The 25,036-nt window shown below is 42.0% G+C and overlaps 81 pseudogenes; all 81 read right to left on the bottom strand.

Annotated features, from left to right (window-relative positions):
• Window positions 1-19: 19 nt before the first annotated feature.
• LOC142718546 (5S ribosomal RNA) lies at window positions 20-138 on the bottom strand (annotated as a pseudogene).
• Window positions 139-205: 67 nt separating this feature from the next.
• LOC142718976 (5S ribosomal RNA) lies at window positions 206-324 on the bottom strand (annotated as a pseudogene).
• A 67-nt stretch (window positions 325-391) lies between these two features.
• Window positions 392-510, bottom strand: LOC142718533 (5S ribosomal RNA; annotated as a pseudogene).
• Window positions 511-577: 67 nt separating this feature from the next.
• On the bottom strand, window positions 578-696 carry LOC142718693 (5S ribosomal RNA; annotated as a pseudogene).
• A 67-nt stretch (window positions 697-763) lies between these two features.
• LOC142719140 (5S ribosomal RNA) lies at window positions 764-882 on the bottom strand (annotated as a pseudogene).
• Window positions 883-1,135: 253 nt separating this feature from the next.
• LOC142718483 (5S ribosomal RNA) lies at window positions 1,136-1,254 on the bottom strand (annotated as a pseudogene).
• A 67-nt stretch (window positions 1,255-1,321) lies between these two features.
• LOC142718982 (5S ribosomal RNA) lies at window positions 1,322-1,440 on the bottom strand (annotated as a pseudogene).
• Window positions 1,441-1,507: 67 nt separating this feature from the next.
• LOC142718913 (5S ribosomal RNA) lies at window positions 1,508-1,626 on the bottom strand (annotated as a pseudogene).
• A 67-nt stretch (window positions 1,627-1,693) lies between these two features.
• On the bottom strand, window positions 1,694-1,812 carry LOC142718683 (5S ribosomal RNA; annotated as a pseudogene).
• A 439-nt stretch (window positions 1,813-2,251) lies between these two features.
• Window positions 2,252-2,370, bottom strand: LOC142718682 (5S ribosomal RNA; annotated as a pseudogene).
• A 68-nt stretch (window positions 2,371-2,438) lies between these two features.
• LOC142718595 (5S ribosomal RNA) lies at window positions 2,439-2,556 on the bottom strand (annotated as a pseudogene).
• Window positions 2,557-2,623: 67 nt separating this feature from the next.
• On the bottom strand, window positions 2,624-2,742 carry LOC142718692 (5S ribosomal RNA; annotated as a pseudogene).
• A 67-nt stretch (window positions 2,743-2,809) lies between these two features.
• Window positions 2,810-2,928, bottom strand: LOC142718471 (5S ribosomal RNA; annotated as a pseudogene).
• Window positions 2,929-2,995: 67 nt separating this feature from the next.
• LOC142718629 (5S ribosomal RNA) lies at window positions 2,996-3,114 on the bottom strand (annotated as a pseudogene).
• A 67-nt stretch (window positions 3,115-3,181) lies between these two features.
• On the bottom strand, window positions 3,182-3,300 carry LOC142719003 (5S ribosomal RNA; annotated as a pseudogene).
• A 253-nt stretch (window positions 3,301-3,553) lies between these two features.
• LOC142718666 (5S ribosomal RNA) lies at window positions 3,554-3,672 on the bottom strand (annotated as a pseudogene).
• Window positions 3,673-3,739: 67 nt separating this feature from the next.
• Window positions 3,740-3,858, bottom strand: LOC142718876 (5S ribosomal RNA; annotated as a pseudogene).
• A 67-nt stretch (window positions 3,859-3,925) lies between these two features.
• On the bottom strand, window positions 3,926-4,044 carry LOC142719055 (5S ribosomal RNA; annotated as a pseudogene).
• A 253-nt stretch (window positions 4,045-4,297) lies between these two features.
• LOC142718955 (5S ribosomal RNA) lies at window positions 4,298-4,416 on the bottom strand (annotated as a pseudogene).
• A 67-nt stretch (window positions 4,417-4,483) lies between these two features.
• Window positions 4,484-4,602, bottom strand: LOC142718858 (5S ribosomal RNA; annotated as a pseudogene).
• Window positions 4,603-4,669: 67 nt separating this feature from the next.
• LOC142719073 (5S ribosomal RNA) lies at window positions 4,670-4,788 on the bottom strand (annotated as a pseudogene).
• Window positions 4,789-4,855: 67 nt separating this feature from the next.
• On the bottom strand, window positions 4,856-4,974 carry LOC142718734 (5S ribosomal RNA; annotated as a pseudogene).
• A 67-nt stretch (window positions 4,975-5,041) lies between these two features.
• On the bottom strand, window positions 5,042-5,160 carry LOC142718950 (5S ribosomal RNA; annotated as a pseudogene).
• A 67-nt stretch (window positions 5,161-5,227) lies between these two features.
• LOC142718781 (5S ribosomal RNA) lies at window positions 5,228-5,346 on the bottom strand (annotated as a pseudogene).
• Window positions 5,347-5,413: 67 nt separating this feature from the next.
• Window positions 5,414-5,532, bottom strand: LOC142719138 (5S ribosomal RNA; annotated as a pseudogene).
• A 253-nt stretch (window positions 5,533-5,785) lies between these two features.
• Window positions 5,786-5,904, bottom strand: LOC142718600 (5S ribosomal RNA; annotated as a pseudogene).
• Window positions 5,905-5,971: 67 nt separating this feature from the next.
• Window positions 5,972-6,090, bottom strand: LOC142718556 (5S ribosomal RNA; annotated as a pseudogene).
• A 67-nt stretch (window positions 6,091-6,157) lies between these two features.
• Window positions 6,158-6,276, bottom strand: LOC142718676 (5S ribosomal RNA; annotated as a pseudogene).
• A 67-nt stretch (window positions 6,277-6,343) lies between these two features.
• Window positions 6,344-6,462, bottom strand: LOC142718482 (5S ribosomal RNA; annotated as a pseudogene).
• Window positions 6,463-6,529: 67 nt separating this feature from the next.
• On the bottom strand, window positions 6,530-6,648 carry LOC142719019 (5S ribosomal RNA; annotated as a pseudogene).
• Window positions 6,649-6,715: 67 nt separating this feature from the next.
• On the bottom strand, window positions 6,716-6,834 carry LOC142718981 (5S ribosomal RNA; annotated as a pseudogene).
• Window positions 6,835-7,087: 253 nt separating this feature from the next.
• LOC142718681 (5S ribosomal RNA) lies at window positions 7,088-7,206 on the bottom strand (annotated as a pseudogene).
• A 253-nt stretch (window positions 7,207-7,459) lies between these two features.
• On the bottom strand, window positions 7,460-7,578 carry LOC142718628 (5S ribosomal RNA; annotated as a pseudogene).
• Window positions 7,579-7,645: 67 nt separating this feature from the next.
• LOC142718799 (5S ribosomal RNA) lies at window positions 7,646-7,764 on the bottom strand (annotated as a pseudogene).
• Window positions 7,765-7,831: 67 nt separating this feature from the next.
• Window positions 7,832-7,950, bottom strand: LOC142718791 (5S ribosomal RNA; annotated as a pseudogene).
• A 67-nt stretch (window positions 7,951-8,017) lies between these two features.
• Window positions 8,018-8,136, bottom strand: LOC142719006 (5S ribosomal RNA; annotated as a pseudogene).
• A 67-nt stretch (window positions 8,137-8,203) lies between these two features.
• On the bottom strand, window positions 8,204-8,322 carry LOC142719021 (5S ribosomal RNA; annotated as a pseudogene).
• Window positions 8,323-8,389: 67 nt separating this feature from the next.
• LOC142719037 (5S ribosomal RNA) lies at window positions 8,390-8,508 on the bottom strand (annotated as a pseudogene).
• Window positions 8,509-8,575: 67 nt separating this feature from the next.
• LOC142718975 (5S ribosomal RNA) lies at window positions 8,576-8,694 on the bottom strand (annotated as a pseudogene).
• Window positions 8,695-8,761: 67 nt separating this feature from the next.
• On the bottom strand, window positions 8,762-8,880 carry LOC142718627 (5S ribosomal RNA; annotated as a pseudogene).
• Window positions 8,881-8,947: 67 nt separating this feature from the next.
• On the bottom strand, window positions 8,948-9,066 carry LOC142718719 (5S ribosomal RNA; annotated as a pseudogene).
• Window positions 9,067-9,133: 67 nt separating this feature from the next.
• Window positions 9,134-9,252, bottom strand: LOC142718915 (5S ribosomal RNA; annotated as a pseudogene).
• A 253-nt stretch (window positions 9,253-9,505) lies between these two features.
• LOC142718454 (5S ribosomal RNA) lies at window positions 9,506-9,624 on the bottom strand (annotated as a pseudogene).
• Window positions 9,625-9,877: 253 nt separating this feature from the next.
• On the bottom strand, window positions 9,878-9,996 carry LOC142718903 (5S ribosomal RNA; annotated as a pseudogene).
• A 67-nt stretch (window positions 9,997-10,063) lies between these two features.
• On the bottom strand, window positions 10,064-10,182 carry LOC142718626 (5S ribosomal RNA; annotated as a pseudogene).
• Window positions 10,183-10,249: 67 nt separating this feature from the next.
• On the bottom strand, window positions 10,250-10,368 carry LOC142718737 (5S ribosomal RNA; annotated as a pseudogene).
• Window positions 10,369-10,435: 67 nt separating this feature from the next.
• On the bottom strand, window positions 10,436-10,554 carry LOC142718484 (5S ribosomal RNA; annotated as a pseudogene).
• Window positions 10,555-10,807: 253 nt separating this feature from the next.
• Window positions 10,808-10,926, bottom strand: LOC142719054 (5S ribosomal RNA; annotated as a pseudogene).
• Window positions 10,927-10,993: 67 nt separating this feature from the next.
• Window positions 10,994-11,112, bottom strand: LOC142718555 (5S ribosomal RNA; annotated as a pseudogene).
• A 67-nt stretch (window positions 11,113-11,179) lies between these two features.
• LOC142719004 (5S ribosomal RNA) lies at window positions 11,180-11,298 on the bottom strand (annotated as a pseudogene).
• A 67-nt stretch (window positions 11,299-11,365) lies between these two features.
• Window positions 11,366-11,484, bottom strand: LOC142719137 (5S ribosomal RNA; annotated as a pseudogene).
• A 67-nt stretch (window positions 11,485-11,551) lies between these two features.
• Window positions 11,552-11,670, bottom strand: LOC142719018 (5S ribosomal RNA; annotated as a pseudogene).
• A 67-nt stretch (window positions 11,671-11,737) lies between these two features.
• On the bottom strand, window positions 11,738-11,856 carry LOC142718453 (5S ribosomal RNA; annotated as a pseudogene).
• Window positions 11,857-11,923: 67 nt separating this feature from the next.
• LOC142719135 (5S ribosomal RNA) lies at window positions 11,924-12,042 on the bottom strand (annotated as a pseudogene).
• Window positions 12,043-12,109: 67 nt separating this feature from the next.
• LOC142718986 (5S ribosomal RNA) lies at window positions 12,110-12,228 on the bottom strand (annotated as a pseudogene).
• A 67-nt stretch (window positions 12,229-12,295) lies between these two features.
• On the bottom strand, window positions 12,296-12,414 carry LOC142718730 (5S ribosomal RNA; annotated as a pseudogene).
• Window positions 12,415-12,481: 67 nt separating this feature from the next.
• On the bottom strand, window positions 12,482-12,600 carry LOC142718493 (5S ribosomal RNA; annotated as a pseudogene).
• A 67-nt stretch (window positions 12,601-12,667) lies between these two features.
• Window positions 12,668-12,786, bottom strand: LOC142718875 (5S ribosomal RNA; annotated as a pseudogene).
• A 253-nt stretch (window positions 12,787-13,039) lies between these two features.
• On the bottom strand, window positions 13,040-13,158 carry LOC142718948 (5S ribosomal RNA; annotated as a pseudogene).
• Window positions 13,159-13,225: 67 nt separating this feature from the next.
• LOC142719113 (5S ribosomal RNA) lies at window positions 13,226-13,344 on the bottom strand (annotated as a pseudogene).
• A 66-nt stretch (window positions 13,345-13,410) lies between these two features.
• LOC142718783 (5S ribosomal RNA) lies at window positions 13,411-13,529 on the bottom strand (annotated as a pseudogene).
• A 67-nt stretch (window positions 13,530-13,596) lies between these two features.
• On the bottom strand, window positions 13,597-13,716 carry LOC142718570 (5S ribosomal RNA; annotated as a pseudogene).
• Window positions 13,717-13,969: 253 nt separating this feature from the next.
• LOC142718699 (5S ribosomal RNA) lies at window positions 13,970-14,088 on the bottom strand (annotated as a pseudogene).
• A 439-nt stretch (window positions 14,089-14,527) lies between these two features.
• Window positions 14,528-14,646, bottom strand: LOC142718589 (5S ribosomal RNA; annotated as a pseudogene).
• Window positions 14,647-14,713: 67 nt separating this feature from the next.
• Window positions 14,714-14,832, bottom strand: LOC142718946 (5S ribosomal RNA; annotated as a pseudogene).
• A 67-nt stretch (window positions 14,833-14,899) lies between these two features.
• On the bottom strand, window positions 14,900-15,018 carry LOC142719104 (5S ribosomal RNA; annotated as a pseudogene).
• A 253-nt stretch (window positions 15,019-15,271) lies between these two features.
• On the bottom strand, window positions 15,272-15,390 carry LOC142718561 (5S ribosomal RNA; annotated as a pseudogene).
• Window positions 15,391-15,829: 439 nt separating this feature from the next.
• Window positions 15,830-15,948, bottom strand: LOC142719050 (5S ribosomal RNA; annotated as a pseudogene).
• A 67-nt stretch (window positions 15,949-16,015) lies between these two features.
• LOC142718941 (5S ribosomal RNA) lies at window positions 16,016-16,134 on the bottom strand (annotated as a pseudogene).
• A 67-nt stretch (window positions 16,135-16,201) lies between these two features.
• LOC142718625 (5S ribosomal RNA) lies at window positions 16,202-16,320 on the bottom strand (annotated as a pseudogene).
• A 625-nt stretch (window positions 16,321-16,945) lies between these two features.
• LOC142718466 (5S ribosomal RNA) lies at window positions 16,946-17,064 on the bottom strand (annotated as a pseudogene).
• A 67-nt stretch (window positions 17,065-17,131) lies between these two features.
• LOC142718718 (5S ribosomal RNA) lies at window positions 17,132-17,250 on the bottom strand (annotated as a pseudogene).
• A 438-nt stretch (window positions 17,251-17,688) lies between these two features.
• On the bottom strand, window positions 17,689-17,807 carry LOC142719060 (5S ribosomal RNA; annotated as a pseudogene).
• A 67-nt stretch (window positions 17,808-17,874) lies between these two features.
• Window positions 17,875-17,993, bottom strand: LOC142718502 (5S ribosomal RNA; annotated as a pseudogene).
• Window positions 17,994-18,060: 67 nt separating this feature from the next.
• On the bottom strand, window positions 18,061-18,179 carry LOC142718949 (5S ribosomal RNA; annotated as a pseudogene).
• Window positions 18,180-18,246: 67 nt separating this feature from the next.
• LOC142719132 (5S ribosomal RNA) lies at window positions 18,247-18,365 on the bottom strand (annotated as a pseudogene).
• A 67-nt stretch (window positions 18,366-18,432) lies between these two features.
• LOC142718852 (5S ribosomal RNA) lies at window positions 18,433-18,551 on the bottom strand (annotated as a pseudogene).
• Window positions 18,552-18,618: 67 nt separating this feature from the next.
• Window positions 18,619-18,737, bottom strand: LOC142719101 (5S ribosomal RNA; annotated as a pseudogene).
• A 625-nt stretch (window positions 18,738-19,362) lies between these two features.
• On the bottom strand, window positions 19,363-19,481 carry LOC142719024 (5S ribosomal RNA; annotated as a pseudogene).
• A 2,676-nt stretch (window positions 19,482-22,157) lies between these two features.
• LOC142719119 (5S ribosomal RNA) lies at window positions 22,158-22,276 on the bottom strand (annotated as a pseudogene).
• Window positions 22,277-24,396: 2,120 nt separating this feature from the next.
• On the bottom strand, window positions 24,397-24,515 carry LOC142718506 (5S ribosomal RNA; annotated as a pseudogene).
• Between the last annotated feature and the right edge of the window lie 521 nt (window positions 24,516-25,036).

The raw sequence follows: 25,036 nt of genomic DNA, 5'->3' as shown, positions 1-25,036 counted from the left end.
TCTAAACGACATAATAAAAATTCAACCGCACCACGGATTCCCAGACAGTCTCCCACACTGGTACTAGCGAGGCCTCAAGCTGTGTATCTTCTGCGATCTGACGAGAGCAGGCACATGCAGCTTAGAATGGCCATTGACATTAAAAGCCTTAATCCATAGTCCTATTTAATCTATTGTGAAACAAAATCTAAACAACATAATAAAAAGCCAACCGCACCACGGATTCCCAGACAGTCTCCCACACTGGTACTAGCAAGGCCTTAAGCTGTGTAACTTCTGCGATCTGACGAGAGCAGGCACATTCAGCTTAGAATGGCCACTGACATTAAATGCTTTAATCCATAGTCCTTTTTAATCGATTGTGAAACATAATCTAAACGACATAACAAAAAGTCAACCACACCACGGATTCCCAGACAGTCTCCCACACTGGTACTAGCGAGGCCTTAAGCTGTGTAACTTCTGCGATATGACGAGAGCAGGCACATTCAGCTTAGAATGGCCATTGACATTAAATGCTTTAATCCATAGTCCTTTTTAATCGATTGTGAAACAAAATCTAAACGACATAATAAAAGGTCAACTGCACCACGGATTCCCAGACAGTCTCCCACACTGGTACTAGCGAGGCCTTAAGCTGTGTAACTTCTGCGATCTGACGAGAGCAGGGACATTCAGCTTAGAATGGCCATTGACATTAAATGCTTTAATCCATAGTCCTTTTTAATCGATTGTGAAACAAAATCTAAACGACATAATAAAAATTCAACTGCACCACGGATTCCCAGACAGTCTCCCACACTGGTATTAGCGAGGCCTTAAGCTGTGTAACTTCTGCGATCTGACGAGAGCAGGCACATTCAGCTTAGAATGGCCATTGACATTAAATGCTTTAATCCATAGTCCTATTTAATCTATTGTGAAACAAAATCTAAACGACATAATAAAAAGTCATCCGCACCACGGATTCCCAGACAGTCTCCCACACTGGTACTAGCGAGGCGTTAAGCCGTGTTACTTCTGCGATCTAACGAGAGCAGGCAAATTCAGCTTAGAATGGGCATTGACATTAAATGCTTTAATCCATAGTCCTTTTTAATCGATTGTGAAACAAAATCTAAACCACATAATAAAAAGTCAACCGCACCACGGATTCCCAGACAGTCTCCCACACTGGTACTAGCGAGGTTTTAAGCTGTGTAACTTCTGCGATCTGACGAGAGCAGGGACATTCAGCTTAGAATGGCCATTGACATTAAATGCTTTAATCCATAGTCCTTTTTAATCGATTGTGAAACAAAATCTAAACGACATAATAAAAGTTCAACCGCTCCACGGATTCCCAGACAGTCTCCCACACTGGTACTAGCGAGGCCTTAAGCTGTGTAACTTCTGCGATCTGACGAGAGCAGGCACTTTCAGCTTAGAATGGCCATTGACATTAAAAGCCTTAATCCATAGTCCTATTTAATCTATTGTGAAACAAAATCTAAGCAACATAATAAAAAGTCAACCGCACCACGGATTCCCAGACAGTCTCCCACACTGGTACTAGCGAGGCCTTAAGCTGTGTAACTTCTGTGATCTGATGAGAGCAGGGACATTCAGCTTAGAATGGCCATTGACATTAAATGCTTTAATCCATAGTCCTTTTTAATCGATTGTGAAACAAAATCTAAACGACATAATAAAAAATCAACCGCACCACGGATTCCCAGACAGTCTCCCACACTGGTACTAGCGAGGCCTTAAGCTGTGTAACTTCTGCGTTCTGACGAGAGCAGGCACATTCAGCTTAGAATGGCCATTGACGTTAAATCCTTTAATCCATAGTCCTATTTAATCTATTGTGAAACAAAATCTTAACGACATAATAAAAAGTCAAGCGCACCACGGATTCCCAGACAGTCTCCCACACTGGTACTAGCGAGGCCTTAAGCTGTGTAACTTCTGCGATCTGACGAGAGCAGGCACTTTCAGCTTAGAAAGACCATTGACATTAAAAGCCTTAATCCATAGTCCTATTTAATCTATTGTGAAACAAAATCTAAACAACATAATAAAAAGTCAACCGCACCACGGATTCCCAGACAGTCTCCCACACTGGTACTAGCGAAGCCTTAAGCTGTGTAACTTCTGTGATCTGACGAGAGCAGGGACATTCAGCTTAGAATGGGCATTGACATTAAATGCTTTAATCCATAGTCCTTTTTAATCGATTGTGAAACAAAATCTAAACGACATAATAAAAAATCAACCGCACCACGGATTCCCAGACAGTCTCCCACACTGGTACTAGCGAGGCCTTAAGCTGTGTAACTTCTGCGTTCTGACGAGAGCAGGCACATTCAGCTTAGAATGGCCATTGACGTTAAATCCTTTAATCCATAGTCCTATTTAATCTATTGTGAAACAAAATCTAAACGACATAATAAAAAGGCAAGCGCACCACGAATTCCCAGACAGTCTCCCACACTGGTACTAGCGAGGCCTTAAGCTGTGTAACTTCTGCGATCTGACGAGAGCAGGCACATTCAGCTTAGAATGGCCATTGACATTAAATGCTTTAATCCATAGTCCTATTTAATCTATTGTGAAACAAAATCTAAACGACATAATAAAAAGTCAACCGCACCACGGATTCCCAGACAGTCTCCCACACTGGTACTAGCGAGGCCTTAAGCTGTGTAATTTCTGCGATCTGACGTGAGCAGGCACATTCAGCTTAGAATGGCCATTGACATTAAATGCTTTAATCCATAGTCCTTTTTAATCGATTGTGAAACAAAATCTAAACGACATAATAAAAAGTCTACCGCACCACGGATTCGCAGACAGTCTCCCACACTGGTACTAGCGAGGCCTTAAGCTGTGTAACTTCTGCGATCTGATGAGAGCAGGCACATTCCGCTTAGAATGGCCATTGACATTAAATGCTTTAATCCATAGTCCTTTTTAATCGATTGTGAAACAAAATCTAAACGACATAATAAAAAGTCAACCGCACCACGGATTCCCAGACAGTCTCCCACACTGGTACTAGCGAGGCCTTAAGCTGTGTAACTTCTGCGATCTGACGAGAGCAGGCACATTCAGCTTAGAATGGCCATTGACATTAAATGCTTTAATCCATAGTCGTTTTTAATCGATTGTGAAACAAAATCTAAATGACATAATAAAAAGTCAACCGCACCATGGATTCCCAGACAGTCTCCCACACTGGTACTAGCGAGGCCTTAAGCTGTGTAACTTCTGCGATCTGACGAGAGCAGGGACATTCAGCTTAGAATGGCCATTGACATTAAATGCTTTAATCCATAGTCCTATTTAATCTATTGTGAAACAAAATCTAAACGACATAATAAAAAGTCAACCGCACCACGGATTCCCAGACAGTCTCCCACATTGGTACTAGCGAGGCGTTAAGCTGTGTAAGTTCTGCGATCTAACAAGAGCAGGCACATTCAGCTTAGACTGGCCATTGACATTAAATGCTTTAATCCATAGTCCTTTTTAATCGATTGTGAAACAAAATCTAAACGACATAATAAAAAGTCAACCGCACCACGGATTCCCAGACAGTCTCCCACACTGGTACTAGCGAGGCCTTAAGCTGTGTAACTTCTGCGATCTGACGAGAGCAGGAACATTCAGCTTAGAATGGCCATTGACATTAAATGCTTTAATCCATAGTCCTTTTTAATCGATTGTGAAACAAAATCTAAACGACATAATAAAAATTCAACCGCACCACGGATTCCCAGACAGTCTCCCACACTGGTACTAGCGAGGCCTTAAGCTGTGTAACTTCTGCGATCTGACGAGAGCAGGCACATTCAGCTTAGAATGGCCATTGACATTAAATGCTTTAATCCATAGTCCTTTTTAATCGATTGTGAAACAAAATCTAAACGACATAATAAAAAGTCAACCGCACCACGGATTCCCAGACAGTCTCCCACACTGGTACTAGCGAGACCTTAAGCTGTGTAACTTCTGCGATCTGACGAGAGCAGGGACATTCAGCTTAGAATAGCCATTGACATTAAATGCTTTAATCCATAGTCCTTTTTAATCGATTGTGAAACAAAATCTAAACGACATAATAAAAATTCAACCGCACCACGGATACCCAGACAGTCTCCCACACTGGTACTAGCGAGGCCTTAAGCTGTGTAACTTCTGCGTTCTGACGAGAGAAGGCACATTCAGCTTAGAATGGCCATTGACGTTAAGTGCTTTAATCCATAGTCCTATTTAATCTATTGTGAAACAAAATCTAAACGACATAATAAAAAGACAACCGCACCACGGATTCCCAGACAGTCTCCCACACTGGTACTAGCGAGGCCTTAAGTTGTGTAACTTCTGCGTTCTGACGAGAGCAGGCACATTCAGCTTAGAATGGCCATTGACGTTAAATGCCTTAATCCATAGTCCTATTTAATCTATTGTGAAACAAAATCTAAACGACATAATAAAAAGTCAACCGCACCACGGATTCCCAGACAGTCTCCCACACTGGTACTAGCGAGGCCTTAAGCTGTGTAACTTCTACGATCTGACGAGAGCAGGCACATTCAGCTTAGAATGGCCATTGACATTAAATGCTTTAATCCATAGTCTTATTTAATCTATTGTGAAACAAAATCTAAACGACATAATAAAAAGTCAACCGTACCACGGATTCCCAGACAGTCTCCCACACTGGTACTAGCGAGGCCTTAAGCTGTGTAACTTCTGCGATCTGACGAGAGCAGGCACATTCAGCTTAGAATGGCCTTTGACATTAAATGCTTTAATCCATAGTCCTTTTTAATCGATTGTGAAACAAAATCTAAACGACATAATAAAAAGTCAACCGCACCACGGATTCCCAGACAGTCTCCCACACTGGTACTAACGAGGCCTTAAGCTGTGTAACTTCTGCGATCTGACGAGAGCAGGCACATTCAGCTTAGAATGGCCATTGACATTATATGCTTTAATCCATAGTCCTTTTTAATCGATTGTGAAACAAAATCTAAACGACATACCAAAAAGTCAACCGCACTACGGATTCCCAGACAGTCTCCCACACTGGTACTAGCGAGGCCTTAAGCTGTGTAACTTCTGCGATCTGACGAGAGCAGGCACATTCAGCTTAGAATGGCCATTGACATTAAATGCTTTAATCCATAGTCCTTTTTAATCGATTGTGAAACAAAATCTAAACGACATAATAAAAAGTCAACTGCACCACGGATTCCCAGACAGTCTCCCACACTGGTACTAGTGAGGCCTTAAGCTGTGTAACTTCTGCGATCTGACGAGAGCAGGGACATTCAGCTTAGAATGGCCATTGACATTAAATGCTTTAATCCATAGTCCTTTTTAATCGATTGTGAAACAAAATCTAAACGACATAATAAAAATTCAACTGCACCACGGATTCCCAGACAGTCTCCCACACTGGTATTAGCGAGGCCTTAAGCTGTGTAACTTCTGCGATCTGACGAGAGCAGGCACATTCAGCTTAGAATGGCCATTGACATTAAATGCTTTAATCCATAGTCCTATTTAATCTATTGTGAAACAAAATCTAAACGACATAATAAAAAGTCAACCGCACCACGGATTCCCAGACAGTCTCCCACACTGGTACTAGCGAGGCGTTAAGCCGTGTTACTTCTGCGATCTAACGAGAGCAGGCACATTCAGCTTAGAATGGGCATTGACATTAAATGCTTTAATCCATAGTCCTTTTTAATCGATTGTGAAACCAAATCTAAACAACATAATAAAAAGTCAACCGCACAACGGATTCCCAGACAGTCTCCCACACTGGTACTAGCGAGGTCTTAAGCTGTGTAACCTCTGCGATCTGACGAGAGCAGGCACATTCAGCTTAGAATGGCCATTGACATTAAAAGCCTTAATCCATAGTCCTATTTAATCTATTGTGAAACAAAATCTAAACAACATAATAAAAAGTCAACCGCACCACGGATTCCCAGAGTGTCTCCCACACTGGTACTAGCGAGGCCTTAAGCTGTGTAACTTCTGCGATTTGACGAGAGCAGGGACATTCAGCTTAGAATGGCCATTGACATTAAATGCTTTAATCCATAGTCCTTTTTAATCGATTGTGAAACAAAATCTAAACGACATAATAAAAATTCAACCGCACCACGGATTCCCAGACAGTCTCCCACACTGGTACTAGCGAGGCCTTAAGCTGTGTAACTTCTGCGTTCTGACGAGAGCAGGTACATTCAGCTTAGAATGGCCATTGACGTTAAATGCTTTAATCCATAGTCCTTTTTAATCGATTGTGAAACAAAATCTAAACGACATAATAAAAAGTCAACCGCACCACGGATTCCCAGACAGTCTCCCACACTGGTACTAGCGAGGTTTTAAGCTGTGTAACTTCTGCGATCTGACGAGAGCAGGGACATTCAGCTTAGAATGGCCATTGACATTAAATGCTTTAATCCATAGTCCTTTTTAATCGATTGTGAAACAAAATCTAAACGACATAATAAAAATTCAACCGCTCCACGGATTCCCAGACAGTCTCCCACACTGGTACTAGCGAGGCCTTAAGCTGTGTAACTTCTGCGATCTGACGAGAGCAGGCACTTTCAGCTTAGAATGGCCATTGACATTAAAAGCCTTAATCCATAGTCCTATTTAATCTATTGTGAAACAAAATCTAAACAACATAATAAAAAGTCAACCGCACCACGGATTCCCAGACAGTCTCCCACACTGGTACTAGCGAGGCCTTAAGCTGTGTAACTTCTGTGATCTGACGAGAGCAGGGACATTCAGCTTAGAATGGCCATTGACATTAAATGCTTTAATCCATAGTCCTTTTTAATCGATTGTGAAACAAAATCTAAACAACATAATAAAAAATCAACCGCACCACGGATTCCCAGACAGTCTCCCACACTGGTACTAGCGAGGCCTTAAGCTGTGTAACTTCTGTGATCTGACGAGAGCAGGGACATTCAGCTTTGAATGGGCATTGACATTAAATGCTTTAATCCATAGTCCTTTTTAATCGATTGTGAAACAAAATCTAAACGACATAATAAAAAATCAACCGCACCACGGATTCCCAGACAGTCTCCCACACTGGTACTAGCGAGGCCTTAAGCTGTGTAACTTCTGCGTTCTGACGAGAGCAGGCACATTCAGCTTAGAATGGCCATTGACGTTAAATCCTTTAATCCATAGTCCTATTTAATCTATTGTGAAACAAAATCTAAACGACATAATAAAAAGTCAAGCGCACCACGGATTCCCAGACAGTCTCCCACACTGGTACTAGCGAGGCCTTAAGCTGTGTAACTTCTGCGATCTGACGAGAGCAGGCACATTCAGCTTAGAATGGCCATTGACATTAAGTGCTTTAATCCATAGTTCTATTTAATCTATTGTGAAACAAAATCTAAACGACATAATAAAAAGTCAACCGCACCACGGATTCCCAGACAGTCTCCCACACTGGTACTAGCGAGGCCTTAAGCTGTGTAACTTCTGCGATCTGACGAGAGCAGGCACATTCAGCTTAGAATGGCCATTGACATTAAATGCTTTAATCCATAGTCCTATTTAATCTATTGTGAAACAAAATCTAAACGACATAATAAAAAGGCAACCGCACCACGGATTCCCAGACAGTCTCCCACACTGGTACTAGCGAGGCCTTAAGCTGTGTAACTTCTGCGATCTGACGAGAGCAGGCACATTCAGCTTAGAATGGCCATTGACATTAAATGCTTTAATCCATAGTCCTTTTTAATCGATTGTGAAACAAAATCTAAACGACATAATAAAAAGTCAACCGCACCACGGATTCCCAGACAGTGTCCCACACTGGTACTAGCGAGGCCTTAAGCTGTGTAATTTCTGCGATCTGACGAGAGCAGGCACATTCAGCTTAGAATGGCCATTGACATTAAATGCTTTAATCCATAGTCCTTTTTAATCGATTGTGAAACAAAATCTAAACGACATAATAAAAAGGCAACCGCACCACGGATTCCCAGACAGTCTCCCACACTGGTACTAGCGAGGCCTTAAGCTGTGTAACTTCTGCGATCTGACGAGAGCAGGGACATTCAGCTTAGAATAGCCATTGACATTAAATGCTTTAATCCATAGTCCTTTTTAATCGATTGTGAAACAAAATCTAAACGACATAATAAAAATTCAACCACACCACGGATTCCCAGACAGTCTCCCACACTGGTACTAGCGAGGCCTTAAGCTGTGTAACTTCTGCGATCTGACGAGAGCAGGCACATTCAGCTTAGAATGGCCATTGACGTTAAATGCTTTAATCCATAGTCCTATTTAATCTATTGTGAAACAAAATCTAAACGACATAATAAAAAGTCAACCGCACCACTGATTCCCAGACAGTCTCCCACACTCGTACTAGCGAGGCCTTAAGCTGTGTAACTTCTGCGATCTGACGAGAGCAGGCACATTCAGCTTAGAATGGCCATTGACATTAAAAGCCTTAATCCATAGTCCTATTTAATCTATTGTGAAACAAAATCTAAACAACATAATAAAAAGCCAACCGCACCACGGATTCCCAGACAGTCTCCCACACTGGTACTAGCAAGGCCTTAAGCTGTGTAACTTCTGCGATCTGACGAGAGCAGGCACATTCAGCTTAGAATGGCCACTGACATTAAATGCTTTAATCCATAGTCCTTTTTAATCGATTGTGAAACAAAATCGAAACGACATAATAAAAAGTCAACCGCACCACGGATTCCCAGACAGTCTCCCACACTGGTACTAGCGAGGCCTTAAGCTGTGTAACTTCTGCGATCTGACGAGAGCAGGCACATTCAGCTTAGAATGGCCATTGACATTATATGCTTTAATCCATAGTCCTTTTTAATCGATTGTGAAACAAAATCTAAACGACATAACAAAAAGTCAACCGCACCACGGATTCCCAGACAGTCTCCCACACTGGTACTAGCGAGGCCTTAAGCTGTGTAACTTCTGCGATCTGACGAGAGCAGGGACATTCAGCTTAGAATGGCCATTGACATTAAATGCTTTAATCCATAGTCCTTTTTAATCGATTGTGAAACAAAATCTAAACGACATAATACAAAGTCAACCGCACCACGGATTCCCAGACAGTCTCCCACACTGGTACTAGCGAGGCCTTAAGCTGTGTAACTTCTGCGATCTGACGAGGGCAGGCACATTCAGCTTAGAATGGCCATTGACGTTAAATGCTTTAATCCATAGTCCTATTTAATCTATTGTGAAACAAAATCTAAACGACATAATAAAAAGTCAACCGCACCACGGATTCCCAGACAGTCTCCCACATTGGTACTAGCGAGGCGTTAAGCTGTGTAAGTTCTGCGATCTAACAAGAGCAGGCACATTCAGCTTAGACTGGCCATTGACATTAAATGCTTTAATCCATAGTCCTTTTTAATCGATTGTGAAACAAAATCTAAACGACATAATAAAAAGTCAACCGCACCACGGATTCCCAGACAGTCTCCGACACTGGTACTAGCGAGGCCTTAAGCCGTGTAACTTCTGCGATCTGACGAGAGCAGGGACATTCAGCTTAGAATAGCCATTGACATTAAATGCTTTAATCCATAGTCCTTTTTAATCGATTGTGAAACAAAATCTAAACAACATAATAAAAAGCCAACCGCACCACGGATTCCCAGACAGTCTCCCACACTGGTACTAGCAAGCCCTTAAGCTGTGTAACTTCTGCGATCTGACGAGAGCAGGCACATTCAGCTTATAATGGCCACTGACATTAAATGCTTTAATCCATAGTCCTTTTTAATCGATTGTATAACAAAATCGAAACGACATAATAAAAAGTCAACCGCACCACGGATTCCCAGACAGTCTCCCACACTGGTACTAGCGAGGACTTAAGCTGTGTAACTTCTGCGATCTGACGAGAGCAGGCACATTCAGCTTAGAATGGCCATTGACTTTATATGCTTTAATCCATAGTCCTTTTTAATCGATTGTGAAACAAAATCTAAACGACATAACAATAAGTCAACCGCACCACGGATTCCCAGACAGTCTCCCACACTGGTACTAGCGAGGCCTTAAGCTGTGTAACTTCTGCGATCTGACGAGAGCAGGCACATTCAGCTTAGAATGGCCATTGACATTAAATGCTTTAATCCATAGTCCTTTTTAATCGATTGTGAAACAAAATCTAAACGACATAATAAAAAGTCAACTGCACCACGGATTCCCAGACAGTCTCCCACACTGGTACTAGCGAGGCCTTAAGCTGTGTAACTTCTGCGATCTGACGAGAGCAGGGACATTCAGCTTAGAATGGCCATTGACATTAAATGCTTTAATCCATAGTCCTTTTTAATCGATTGTGAAACAAAATCTAAACGACATAATAAAAATTCAACTGCACCACGGATTCCCAAACAGTCTCCCACACTGGTATTAGCGAGGCCTTAAGCTGTGTAACTTCTGCGATCTGACGAGAGCAGGCACATTCAGCTTAGAATGGCCATTGACGTTAAATGCTTTAATCCATAGTCCTATTTAATCTATTGTGAAACAAAATCTAAACGACATAATAAAAAGTCAACCGCACCACGGATTCCCAGACAGTCTCCCACACTGGTACTAGCGAGGCGTTAAGCCATGTTACTTCTGCGATCTAACGAGAGCAGGCACATTCAGCTTAGAATGGGCATTGACATTAAATGCTTTAATCCATAGTCCTTTTTAATCGATTGTGAAACAAAATCTAAACGACATAATAAAAAGTCAACCGCACCACGGATTTCCAGACAGTCTCCCACACTGGTACTAGCGAGGTCTTAAGCTGTGTAACTTCTGCGATCTGACGAGAGCAGGCACATTCAGCTTAGAATGGCCATTGACATTAAAAGCCTTAATCCATAGTCCTATTTAATCTATTGTGAAACAAAATCTAAACAACATAATAAAAAGTCAACCGCACCACGGATTCCCAGAGTGTCTCCCACACTGGTACTAGCGAGGCCTTAAGCTGTGTAACTTCTGCGATTTGACGAGAGCAGGGACATTCAGCTTAGAATGGCCATTGACATTAAATGCTTTAATCCATAGTCCTTTTTAATCGATTGTGAAACAAAATCTAAACGACATAATAAAAATTCAACCGCACCACGGATTCCCAGACAGTCTCCCACACTGGTACTAGCGAGGCCTTAAGCTGTGTAACTTCTGCGTTCTGACGAGAGCAGGCACATTCAGCATAGAATGGCCATTGACGTTAAATGCTTTAATCCATAGTCCTTTTTAATCGATTGTGAAACAAAATCTAAACGACATAATAAAAAGTCAACCGCACCACGGATTCCCAGACAGTCTCCCATACTGGTACTAGCGAGGTTTTAAGCTGTGTAACTTCTGCGATCTGACGAGAGCAGGGACATTCAGCTTAGAATGGCCATTGACATTAAATGCTTTAATCCATAGTCCTTTTTAATCGATTGTGAAACAAAATCTAAACAACATAATAAAAATTCAACCGCTCCACGGATTCCCAGACAGTCTCCCACACTGGTACTAGCGAGGCCTTAAGCTGTGTAACTTCTGCGATCTGACGAGAGCAGGCACTTTCAGCTTAGAATGGCCATTGACATTAAAAGCCTTAATCCATAGTCCTATTTAATCTATTGTGAAACAAAATCTAAACAACATAATAAAAAGTCAACCGCACCACGGATTCCCAGACAGTCTCCCACACTGGTACCAGCGAGGCCTTAAGCTGTGTAACTTCTGTGATCTGCCGAGAACAGGGACATTCAGCTTAGAATGGCCATTGACATTAAATGCTTTAATCCATAGTCCTTTTTAATCGATTGTGAAACAAAATCTAAACGACATAATAAAAAATCAACCGCACCACGGATTCCCAGACAGTCTCCCACACTGGTACTAGCGAGGCCTTAAGCTGTGTAACTTCTGCGATCTGACGAGGGCAGGCACATTCAGCTTAGAATGGCCATTAACATTAAATGCTTTAATCCATAGTCCTTTTTAATCGATTGTGAAACAAAATCTAAACGACATAATAAAAAGTCAACCGCACCACGGATTCCCAGACAGTCTCCCACACTGGTACTAGCGAGGCCTTAAGCTGTGTAACTTCGGCGATCTGACGAGAGCAGGGACATTCAGCTTAGAATGGCCATTGACATTAAATGCTTTAAGCCATAGTCCTTTTTAATCGATTGTGAAACAAAATCTAAACGACATAATAAAAAGTCAACCACACCACGGATTCCCAGACAGTCTCCCACACTGGTACTAACGAGGCCTTAAGCTGTGTAACTTCTGCGATCTGACGAGAGCAGGCACATTCAGCTTAGAATGGCCATTGACATTAAATGCTTTAATCCATAGTCCTTTTTAATCGATTGTGAAACATAATCTAAACGACATAATAAAAAGTCAACCGCACCACGGATTCCCAGACAGTCTCCCACACTGGTACTAGCGAGGCCTTAAGCTGTGTAACTTCTGCGATCTGACGAGAGCAGGTACATTCAGCTTAGAATGGCCATTGACATTAAATGCTTTAATCCATAGTCCTTTTTAATCGATTGTGAAACAAAATCTAAACGACATAATAAAAATTCAACCGCACCACGGATTCCCAGACAGTCTCCCACACTGGTACTAGCGAGGCCTTAAGCTGTGTAACTTCTGCGATCTGACGAGAGCAGGCACATTCAGCTTAGAATGGCCATTGACGTTAAATGCTTTAATCCATAGTCCTATTTAATCTATTGTGAAACAAAATCTAAACGACATAATAAAATGTCAACCGCACCACGGATTCCCAGACAGTCTCCCACATTGGTACTAGCGAGGCGTTAAGCTGTGTAAGTTCTGCGATCTAACAAGAGCAGGCACATTCAGCTTAGAATGGCCATTGACATTAAATGCTTTAATCCATAGTCCTTTTTAATCGATTGTGAAACAAAATCTAAACGACATAATTAAAAGTCAACCGCACCACGGATTCCCAGACAGTCTCCCACACTAGTACTAGCGAGTCCTTAAGCTGTGTAACTTCTGCGATCTGACGAGAGCAGGCACATTCAGCTTAGAATGGCAATTGACATTAAATGCTTTAAACCATAGTCCTTTTTAATCGATTGTGAAACAAAATCTAAACGACATAATAAAAAGTCAACCGCACCACGGATTCCCAGACAGTCTCCCACACTGGTACTAGCGAGGCCTTAAGCTGTGTAACTTCTGCGATCTGAGGAGGGCAGGGACATTCAGCTTAGAATGGCCATTGACATTAAATGCTTTAATCCATAGTCCTTTTAATCGATTGTGAAACAAAATCTAAACGACATAATAAAAAGTCAACCGCACCACGGATTCCCAGACAGTCTCCCACACTAGTACTAGCGAGGCCTTAAGCTGTGTAACTTCTGCGATCTGACGAGAGCAGGCACATTCAGCTTAGAATGGCCATTGACGTTAAATGCTTTAATCCATAGTCCTATTTAATCTATTGTGAAACAAAATCTAAACAACATAATAAAAAGCCAACCGCACCACGGATTCCCAGACAGTCACCCACACTGGTACTAGCGAGGACCTTAAGCTGTGTAACTTCTGCAATCTGACGAGAGCAGGCACATTCAGCTTAGAATGGCCATTGACATTAAATGCTTTAATCCATAGTCCTTTTTAATCGATTGTGAAACAAAATCTAAACGACATAATAAAAATTTAACCGCACCACGGATTCCCAGACAGTCTCCCACACTGGTACTAGCGAGGCCTTAAGCTTTGTAACTTCTGCGATCTGACGAGAGTAGGCACATTCAGCTTAGAATGGCCATTGACGTTAAATGCTTTAATCCATAGTCCTATTTAATCTATTGTGAAACAAAATCTAAACGACATAATAAAAAGGCAACCGCACCACGGATTCCCAGACAGTCTCCCACACTGGTACTAGCGAGGCCTTAAGCTGTGTAACTTCTGCGATCTGACGAGAGCAGGCACATTCAGCTTAGAATGGCCGTTGACATTAAAAGCCTTAATCCATAGTCCTATTTAATCTATTGTGAAACAAAATCTAAACAACATAATAAAAAGTCAACCGCACCACGGATTCCCAGAGTGTCTCCCACACTGGTACTAGCGAGGCCTTTAGCTGTGTAACTTCTGCGATTTGACGAGAGCAGGGAAATTCAGCTTAGAATGGCCATTGACGTTAAATGCTTTAATCCATAGTCCTATTTAATCTATTGTGAAACAAAATCTAAACGACATAATAAAAAGTCAACCGCACCACGGATTCCCAGACAGTCTCCCACACTGGTACTAGCGAGGTTTTAAGCTGTGTAACTTCTGCAATCTGACGAGAGCAGGGACATTCAGCTTAGAATGGCCATTGACATTAAATGCTTTAATCCATAGTACTTTTTAATCGATTGTGAAGCAAAATCTAAACGACATAATAAAAATTCAACCGCTCCACGGATTCCCAGACAGTCTCCCACACTGGTACTAGCGAGGCCTTAAGATGTGTAACTTCTGCGATCTGACGAGAGCAGGCACATTCAGCTTAGAATGGCCATTGACATTAAATGCTTTAATCCATAGTCCTTTTTAATCGATTGTGAAACAAAATCTAAACGACATAATAAAAAGTCAACCGCACCACGGATTCCCAGACAGTCTCCCACACTGGTACTAGCGAGGCCTTAAGCTGTGTAACTTCTGCTATCTGACGAGAGCAGGCACATTCAGCTTAGAATGGCCATTGACGTTAAGTGCTTTAATCCATAGTCCTATTTAATCTATTGTCAAACAAAATCTAAACGACATAATCAAAAGTCAACCGCACCACGGATTCCGAGACAGTCTCCCACACTGGTACTAGAGAGGCCTTAAGCTGTGTAACTTCTGCGATCTGACGAGAGCAGGAACATTCAGCTTAGAATGGCCATCGACATTAAACGCTTTAATCCATAGTCCTTTTTAATCGATTGTGAAATTAAATCTAAACGACATAATAAAAAGTCAACTGCACCACGGATTCCCAGACAGTCTCCCACACTGGTACTAGCGAGGTTTTAAGCTGTGTAACTTCTGCAATCTGACGAGAGCAGGGACATTCAGCTTAGAATGGCCATTGACATTAAATGCTTTAATCCATAGTCCTTTTTAATCGATTGTGAATCAAAATATAAACGACATAATAAAAATTCAACCGCTCCACGGATTCACAGACAGTCTCCCACACTGGTACTAGCGAGGCCTTAAGCTGTGTAACTTCTGCGATCTGACGAGAGCAGGCACATTCAGCTTAGAATGGCCATTGACATTAAATGCTTTAATCCATAGTCCTTTTTAATCGATTGTGAAACAAAATCTAAACGACATAATAAAAAGTAAACTACACCACGGATTCCCAGACAGTCTCCCACACTGGTACTAGCGAGGCGTTAAGCTGTGTAACTTCTGCGATCTACCGAGAGCAGGCACATTCAGCTTAGAATGGCCGTTGACATTAAAAGCCTTAATCCATAGTCCTATTTAATCTATTGTGAAACAAAATCTAAACAACATAATAAAAAGTCAACCGCACCACGGATTCCCAGAGAGTCTCCCACACTGGTACGAGCGAGGCCTTAAGTTGTGTAACTTTTGTGATCTGACAAGAGGAGGGACATTTAGCTTAGAATGGCCATTGACATTAAATGCTTTAATCCATAGTCCTTTTTAATCGATTGTGAAACAAAATCTAAACGACATAATAAAAATTCAACCGCACCACGGATTCCCAGACAGTCTCCCACACTGGTACTAGCGAGGCCTTAAGCTGTGTAACTTCTGTGTTCTGACGAGAGCAGGCACATTCAGCTTAGAATGGCCATTGACGTTAAATTCTTTAATCCATAGTCCTATTTAATCTATTGTGAAACAAAATCTAAACGACATAATAAAAAGTCAACCGCACCACGGATTCCCAGACAGTCTCCCACACTGGTACTAGCGAGGCCTTATGCTGTGTAACTTCTGCGATCTGACGAGAGCAGGCACATTCAGCTTAGAATGGCCATTGACAATAAATGCGTTAATCCATAGTCCTTTTTAATCGATTGTGAAACAAAATCTAAACGACATAATAAAAAGTCAACCGCACCACGGATTCCCAGACAGTCTCCCACACTGGTACTAGCGAGGCCTTAAGCTGTGTAACTTCTGCGATCTGACGAGAGCAGGCACATTCAGCTTAGAATGGCCATTGACATTAAATGCTTTAATCCATAGTCCTTTTTAATCGATTGTGAAACAAAATCTAAACGACATAATAAAAAGGCAACCGCTCCACGGATTCCCAGACAGTCTCCCACACTGGTACTAGCGAGGTTTTAAGCTGTGGAACTTCTGCGATCTGACGAGAGCAGGGACATTCTGCTTAGAATGGCCATTGACATTAAATGCTTTAATTCATAGTCCTTTTTAATCGATTGTGAAACAAAATCTAAACGACATAAAAAAAGCTCAACCACACCACGGATTCCCAGACAGTCTCCCACACTGGTACTAGTGAGGACTTAAGCTGTGTAACTTCTGCGATCTGACGAGAGCAGGGACATTCAGCTTAGAATGGCCATTGACATTAAATGCTTTAATCCATAGTCCTTTTTAATCGATTGTGAAACAAAATCTAAACGACATAATAAAAATTCAACCGCACCATGGATTCCCACACATTCTCCCACACTGGTACTAGCGAGGCCTTAAGCTGTGTAACTTCTGCGATCTGACGAGAGCAGGCACATTCAGCTTAGAATGGCCATTGACATTAAATGCTTTAATCCATAGTCCTTTTTAATCGATTGTGAAACAAAATCTAAACGACATAATAAAAAGTCAACCGCACCACGGATTCCCAGACAGTCTCCCACACTGGTACTAGCGAGGCCTTAAGCTGTGTAACTTCTGCGATGTGACGAGAGCAGGCACATTCAGCTTAGAATGGCCATTGACATTAAATGCTTTAATCCATAGTCCTTTTTAATCGATTGTGAAACAAAATCTAAACGACATAATAAAAAGTCAACCGCACCACGGATTCCCAGACAGTCTCCCACACTGGTACTAGCGAGGCCTTAAGCTGTGTAACTTCTGCGATCTGACGAGAGCAGGGACATTCAGCTTAGAATGGCCATTGACATTAAAAGCTTTAATCCATAGTCCTTTTTAATCGATTGTGAAACAAAATCTAAACGACATAATAAAATTCAACCACACCATGTATCCCCAGACAGTCTCCCACACACGTACTAGCGAGGCCTTAATCTGTGTAACTTCTGCGATCTGACGAGAGCAGGCACATTCAGCTTAGAATGGCGATTGACATTAAATGCTTTAATCCATAGTCCTTTTTAATCGATTGTGAAACAAAATCTAAACGACATAATAAAACGTCAACCGCACCATGGATTCCCAGACAGTCTCCCACACTGGTACTAGCGAGGTTTTAAGCTGTGTAACTTCTGCGATCTGACGAGAGCAGGGACGTTCAGCTTAGAATGGCCATTGCCATTAAATGCTTTAATCCATAGTCCTTTTTAATCGATTGTGAAACAAAATCTAAACGACATAATAAAAATTCAACCGCACCACGGATTCCCAGACAGTCTCCCACACTGGTACCAGCGAGGCCTTAAGCTGTGTAACTTCTGCGATCTGACGAGAGCAGGCACATTCAGCTTAGAATGGCCATTGACGCTTAATGCTTTAATCCATAGTCCTATTTAATCTATTGTGAAACAAAATCTAAACGACATAATAAAAAGTCAACCGCACCACGGATTCCCAGACAGTCTCCCACACTGGTACTAGCGAGGCGTTAAGCTGTGTAACTTCTGCGATCTAACGAGAGCAGGCACATTCAGCTTAGAATAGCCATTGACATTAAATGCTTTAATCCATAGTCCTTTTTAATCGATTGTTAAACAAAATCTAAACGACATAATAAAATGTCAACCGCACCACGGATTCCCAGACAGTCTCCCACACTGGTACTAGCGAGGCCTTAAGCTGTGCAACTTCTGCGATCTGATGAGAGCAGGCACATTCAGCTTAGAATGGCCATTGACATTAGAAGCCTTAATCCATAGTCCTATTTAATCTATTGTGAAACAAAATCTAAACAACATAATAAAAAGTCAACCGCACCGCGGATTCTCAGAGAGTCTCCCACACTGGTACTAGTGAGGCCTTAAGCTGTGTAACTTCTGTGTTCTGACGAGAGCAGGCACATTCAGCTTAGAATGGCCATTGACGTTAAATGCTTTAATCCATAGTCCTATTTGATCTATTGTGAAACAAAATCTAAACGACATAATAAAAAGTCAACCGCACCACGGATTCCCAGACAGCCTCCCACACTGGTACTAGCAAGGCCTTAAGCTGTGTAACTTCTGCGTTCTGACGAGAGCAGGCACATTCAGCTTAGAATGGCCATTGACATTAAATGATTTAATCCATAGTCCTTTTTAATCGATTGTGAAACAAAATCTAAACGACATAATAAAAAGTCAACCGCACCACGGATTCCCAGACAGTCTCCCACACTGGTACTAGTGAGGCCTTAAGCTGTGTAACTTCTGCGATCTGACGAGAGCAGGCACATTCAGCGTAGAATGGCCATTAACATTTAACCCTTTAATCCATAGTCCTTTTTAATCGATTGTGAAACAAAATCTAAACTACATAATAAAAAGTAAACCACACCACGGTTTCCCAGACAGTCTCCCACACTGGTACTAGTGGGGCCTTAATCTGCGTAACTTCTGCGATGTGACCACAGCAGGAACATCCATCTTAGAATGGCCATTGACACTAAATGCTTTAATCCATAGTCCTTTTTATTCGATTGTGAAACAAAATCTAAACGACATAATAAAAAGTCAACCGCACCACGAATTCCCAGACAGTTTACCACACTGGTACTTACAAGGACTTAAGCTGTGTAACTTCTGCGATCTGACGAGAGCAGGCACATTCAGCTTCGAATGGCCGCTGACATTACATGTGTTAGTCCATAGTCCTTTTTAATCGATTGTGAAACAAAATCCAAACGACATAATAAAAATTCAACCGCACCACGGATTCCTAGACAGTCTCCCACACTGGTACTAGTGACGCCTTAAGCTGTGTAACTTCTGCAATCTTACGAGAGCAGGCACATTCAGCGTAGAACGGCCATTGACATTAAATGCTTTAATCCATAGTCCTTTTTAATCGATTGTAAAACAAAATCTAAACGACATAATAAATAGTCAACTGCACCAACGATTCCCAGACAGTCTCCCACACTGGTACTAGCGAGGCCTTAAGCTGTGTAACTTCTGCGATCTGACGAGAGCAGGCACATTCAGCTTAGAATGGCCATTGACATTAAATGATTTAATCCATAGTCCTTTTTAATCGATTGTGAAACAAAATCTAAACGACATAATAAAAAGTCAACTGCATCACGGATTCCCAGATAGTCTCCCACACTGGTACTAGCAAGGACTTAAGCTGTGTAACTTCTGAAATCTGACGAGAGCAGGCATATTCAGCTAAGAATGGCCGTTGACATTAAATGCTTTAATCCATAGTCCTTTTTAATCGATTTTGAAACAAAATCTAAACGACATAATAAAAAGGCAACCGCACCATGAATTCCCAGACTGTCTCCCACACTGGTACTAGCAATGACTTAAACTGTGTAACTTCTGCGATCTGACGAAAGCAGGCACATTCAGCTTAGAATGGCCATTAACCCCTTAATGACCAGCCCATTTTAGGCCCTAATGACCAAGCTATTTTATTCGTTTTTCTATAGTCGCATTCAAAGAGCTATAACGTTTTTATTTTTTCGTCTACATAGCTGTATGAGGACTTGTTTTTTGCGGGATTAGTTGTGCTTTTTAATAGCACCATTTTTGGGTACATATAATTTTTATATTAACTTTTATTAACCCTTTTGGGGGGATTATAAAAAAAAACTGAAATTCAGCCATTGTTCTATGCGTTTTTAAATTGACGCCGTTCACTATGCGACCTAAATAACATGTTACCTTTATTCTATGGGTCGGTACGATTAGGGTTATACCACATATGTATAGGTTTTTTTAAGTTTTACGACTTTTGCACAATAAAAACACTTTTGAACTAAAATTATTTGTTTTTGCATCGTCGCTTTCCAAGAGCCGTAATTTTTTTATTTTTCCATCAATGTAGTGATTTTTTGGGCTTGTTTTCTGCGGGACAAGACGTAGTTTTAAATGGTACTGTTTTGGGGTGCATGGGACTTATTGATTCATTTTTATTATGACTTTTTTGGGGGGCAATGGAAAAAAATTGCAATTTCGGCATGGTTTTTTGCGTTTTTTTTTTTACGGTGTTCACTTTGCGGTTTAAATTACATATTAACTTTATTAATGGAGTCATTACGGTCGCGGCGATTCCACATATGTGTACTTTTTTTTTTTTTTACACTTTTACTAAATAAAACCACTTTTTATGGAAAAAAATGGATTTATTTTTTTACTGTACTTTTTATTAATAATATTTATTTCACTTTGATAACTGATTTCATTAGTCCCACTAGGGGACTTTACTGTGCGATCTTCCGATCGCTGCTATAATGCTTTGGTATACTTCGTATACCAGAGCATTATTGCCTGTCAGTGTAAATCTGACAGGCAATCTGTTAGGCCTCATGCACACGACCGTATTTTTTCCCACCCGTAAATACTGGCGTAAATACGGGTCCGGTGTCACACGTATTCCACCCGTTTTGCACCAGTATTTACGGACCCGTGCCCGTAAATATGGGTCCAGTGTCACCCGTATTCCACCCGTATTTACGGGCACGTTTTTGGCGGCAAAATAGCACTGCACTAATCGGCAGCCCCTTCTCTCTATCAGTGCAGGATAGAGAGAAGGGACAGCCTTTTCTGTAATAAAAGTTAAAGAAATTCATACTTACCCGGCCGTTGTCTTGGTGACGCGTCCCTCTCTTCACATCCAGCCCGACATCTCTGGATGACGCGGCAGTCCATGTGACCGCTGCAGCCTGTGATTGACCTGTGATTGGCTGCAGCGGTCACATGGCCTGAAACGTCATCCAGGACGTCGGGCCGGATGTCGAGAGGGACGCGTCACCAAGGCTACGGGCAGGAGACCGGACTGGAGGAAGCAGGAAGTTGTCGGTAAGTATGAACGTCTTTTATTTTTATTTTTTACAGGTTTATACTGATCGGTAGTCACTGTCCAGGGTGCTGAAAGAGTTACTGCCGATCAGGTTAACTCTTTCAGCTCCCTGGACAGTGACTATTTACTGACGTCGCTTAGCAACGCTGCCGTAATGACAGGTGCACACATGTAGCCACCCGTCATTACGAGAGCTCCATAGACTTCTATGGACTGTCCGTGCCGTTATTACGGCCTGAAATAGGACATGTTCTATCTTTTTCAACGGCACGGGCACCTTCCCGTGAGAAAACGGGAAGGCACCCGTCGCCAATAGAAGTCTATGAGCCCGTTATTACGGGTCGTAATTACGACCCGTAATAACGGGAGTTTTTACGGTCGTGTGCATGAGGCCTTAGGACGTGCCTCCGGTGCGTCCTAACAGGAATATGTCCAGGGCAGACCTGGGGGCTTTTATCAAGCCCCCGGCTGCCATGACACCCCATCGGAGACCCGCGATTTCATTCGCGGGCCGCCGATGGGTGACAGAGGGAGCGCACTCCCTCTGTAAACAAAGTTAAATGCCGCGGCCGCTATTGACGGCGGCATTTAACGGGTTAAACGGCCGCGATAGGAGTAAACTTCGATCGCGGGCGTTGGAGCAGGAGCTCAGCTGTCATCAGACAGCAGAGCCCCGGCTCCTGCCTGCACGGGAGACCCGTGCAGGACTTAGACTAGGCTGACGTGAAAAGGCGTCAGCCTAGCCTAAAGCCCATTAGTGACCGACGTAAAAAGGCGTATTAGTGGTCACTAAGGGGTTAACATTTAACGCTTTAATCCATAGTCCTTTTTAATCGATTGTGAAACAAAATCTAAACGACATAATAAAAGGTCAACTGCACCATGTATTCCCAGATAGTCTCCCACACTGGTACAAGCAAGGACTTAAGCTGAGTAACTTCTGCGATCTGACGAGAGCAGGCACATTCAGCTAAGAATGGCCATTGACATTAAATGCTTTAATCCATAGTCCTTTTTAATCGATTTTGAAACAAAATCTAAACGACATAATAAAAACTCAACCGCACCATGGATTCCCAGACTGTCTCCCACACTGGTACTAGCAAGGACTTAAGCTGTGTAACTTCTGCGATCTGACAAGAGCAGGCATATTCAGCGTAGAATGGCCATTAACATTTAACGCTTTAATCCATAGTCCTTTTTAATCGATTGTGAAACAAAATCTAAACGACAAAATAAAAAGTCACCTGCACCACGGATTCCCAGATAGACTCCCACACCGGTACTAGCAAGGACTTAAGCTGTGTAACTTCTGCGATCTGACGAGAGCAGGCACATTCAGCTAAGAATGGCCATTCACATTAAATGCTTTAATCCATAGTCCTTTTTAATCGATTGTGAAACAAAATCGAAACAACATAATAAAATGTCAACCACGCCACGGATTACCAGACAGTCTCCCACACTAGTACTAGCGAGGCCTTAAGCTGTGTAACTTCTGCGATCTGATGAGAGGAGGCACATTCAGTTTAGAATGGCCATTGACGTTAAATGCTTTAATCCATAGTCCTTTTTAATCGATTGTGAGACAAAATCTAAACGACATAATAAAAAGTCAACCGCATCACGGATTCCCAGACAGTCTCCCACACTGCTACAAGCGAGGCCTTAAGCTGTGTAACTTCTGCCATGACAAGGCACATTCAGCTTAGAACGGCCATTGACATTAAATGTTTTGATCCATAGTCCTTTTTAATCGATTGTGAAACAAATTCTAAACGACATAATAAAAAGTCAACCACACCACGGATTCCCAGACAGTCTCCCTCACTGGTAATAGCGATGCCTGAAGCTGTGTAACCTCTGCGATCTGACGAGAGCAGGCACATTCAGCTTAGAATGGCCATTGACATTAAATGCTTTAATCCATAGTCCTTTTTAATCGATTGTGAATTTTTTTTTAAACGACATAATAAAAAAGCAACGGCACCACAGACTCCTAGACAGTCTCCCACACTGATACTAGCGAGGCCTTAAGCTGTGTAACATCTGCGATCTGACGAGAGCAGGCACATTTAGCTTGGAATGGTTATTGACAAAAAACGCTTTAATCCATAGTCCTTTTGAATTGATTGTGAAACAAAATCTAAACGACATAATAAAAAGTCAACCGCTCCACGGATTCCCAGATAGTCGCCCACACTGGTACTAGCAAGACCTTAGGCTGTGTAATTTCTGCCATCTGACAAGACAAAGCACATTCAGCTTAGAACGGCAGTTGACATCCATAATCCTTTTTAATCGATTGTGAAACAAAATCGAAACAACGTAATAAAATGGCAACCGCACCACGGATTCCCAGACAGTTTCCCTCACTGATACTAGCGAGGCCTTAAGCTGTGTAACTTCTGTGAGCTGACGAGAGGAGGCACATTCAGCTTAGAATGGCCATTGACATTAAATCTTTTAATCCATAGTCCTTTTTAATCGATTGTGAGACAAAATCTAAACGACAAAATAAAAACGCAACTGCACCACGTATTCCCAGACAGTGTCACACACTGGTTCTAGCAAGGTCTTAAGCTGTGTAACTTCTGCGATCTGACGAGAGCAGGCACTTTCAGCTTAGAATGGCCATTGACATTAAATGGTTTAATCCATAGTCCTTTTTAATCGATTGTGAAACAAAATCTAAACGACATAATAAAAAGGCAAGCACACCACGGATTCCCAGACAGTCTCCCACACTCGTACTAGCGAGGCCTTAAGCTGTGTAACTACTGCGATCTGACGAGCGCAGACACATTCAGCTTAGAATGGCCATTGAAGTTAAATGCTTTAATCCATAGTCCTTTTTAATCGATTGTGAAACAAAATCTAAACGACATAATAAAAAGTCAACCACAAAATGGATTCCCAGACAGTCAACCACACCACAGATTCCCAGACAGTCTCCCACGCTGGTACTAGCGAGGACTTAAGCTGTGTAACTTCTGCGATCTGACGAGGGCAGGCACATTCAGCTTAGAATGACCATTGACATTAAATGCTTTAATCCATAGTCCTTTTTAATCGATTGTGAAACAAAATCTAAACGACATAATAAAAAGTCAACCGCACCACGGATTCCCAGACAGTCTCCCACACTGGTACTAGCGAGGCCTTAAGCTGCGTAACTTCTGCGATCTGACAAAGGCAGGCACATTCAGCTTAGAATGGCCATTGACATTAAATGCTTTAATCCATAGTCCTTTTTAATCGATTGTGAAAAAAAATCTAAACGACATAATAAAAGGTCAACCGCACCAACGATTCCCAGACAGTCTCCCACGCTGGTACTAGCGAGGACTTAAGCTGTGTAACTTCTGCGATCTGACGAGGGCAGGCACATTCAGCTTAGAATGGCCATTGACATTAAATGCTTTAATCCATAGACCTTTTTAATCTATTGTGAAACAAAATCTAAACGTCATTTTATAAAGTCAACCGCACAACGCATTCCCAGACGGTCTCCCACACTGGTACTAGCGAGGCCTTAAGCTGTGTAATTTCTGCGATTTGACGAGTGCAGGCACATTCAGCTTAGAATGGCCATTTACTTTGAATGTTTTATCCATAGTCCTATTTAATCGATTGTGAAACAAAATCTAAACGACATAATAAAAAATCAACCGCACAACGGATTCCCAGACAGTCTCCCACACTGGTACTAGCGAGTCATTAAGCTGTGTAACTTCTGCGATCTGAC

This window comes from Rhinoderma darwinii, unplaced genomic scaffold, assembly GCF_050947455.1.
Source record: "Rhinoderma darwinii isolate aRhiDar2 unplaced genomic scaffold, aRhiDar2.hap1 Scaffold_469, whole genome shotgun sequence".
NCBI lineage: Eukaryota > Metazoa > Chordata > Amphibia > Anura > Rhinodermatidae > Rhinoderma > Rhinoderma darwinii.
The sequence above is the reverse complement of the archived record's forward strand: the minus strand, read 5'-3'. Positions and strand labels throughout refer to the sequence as shown.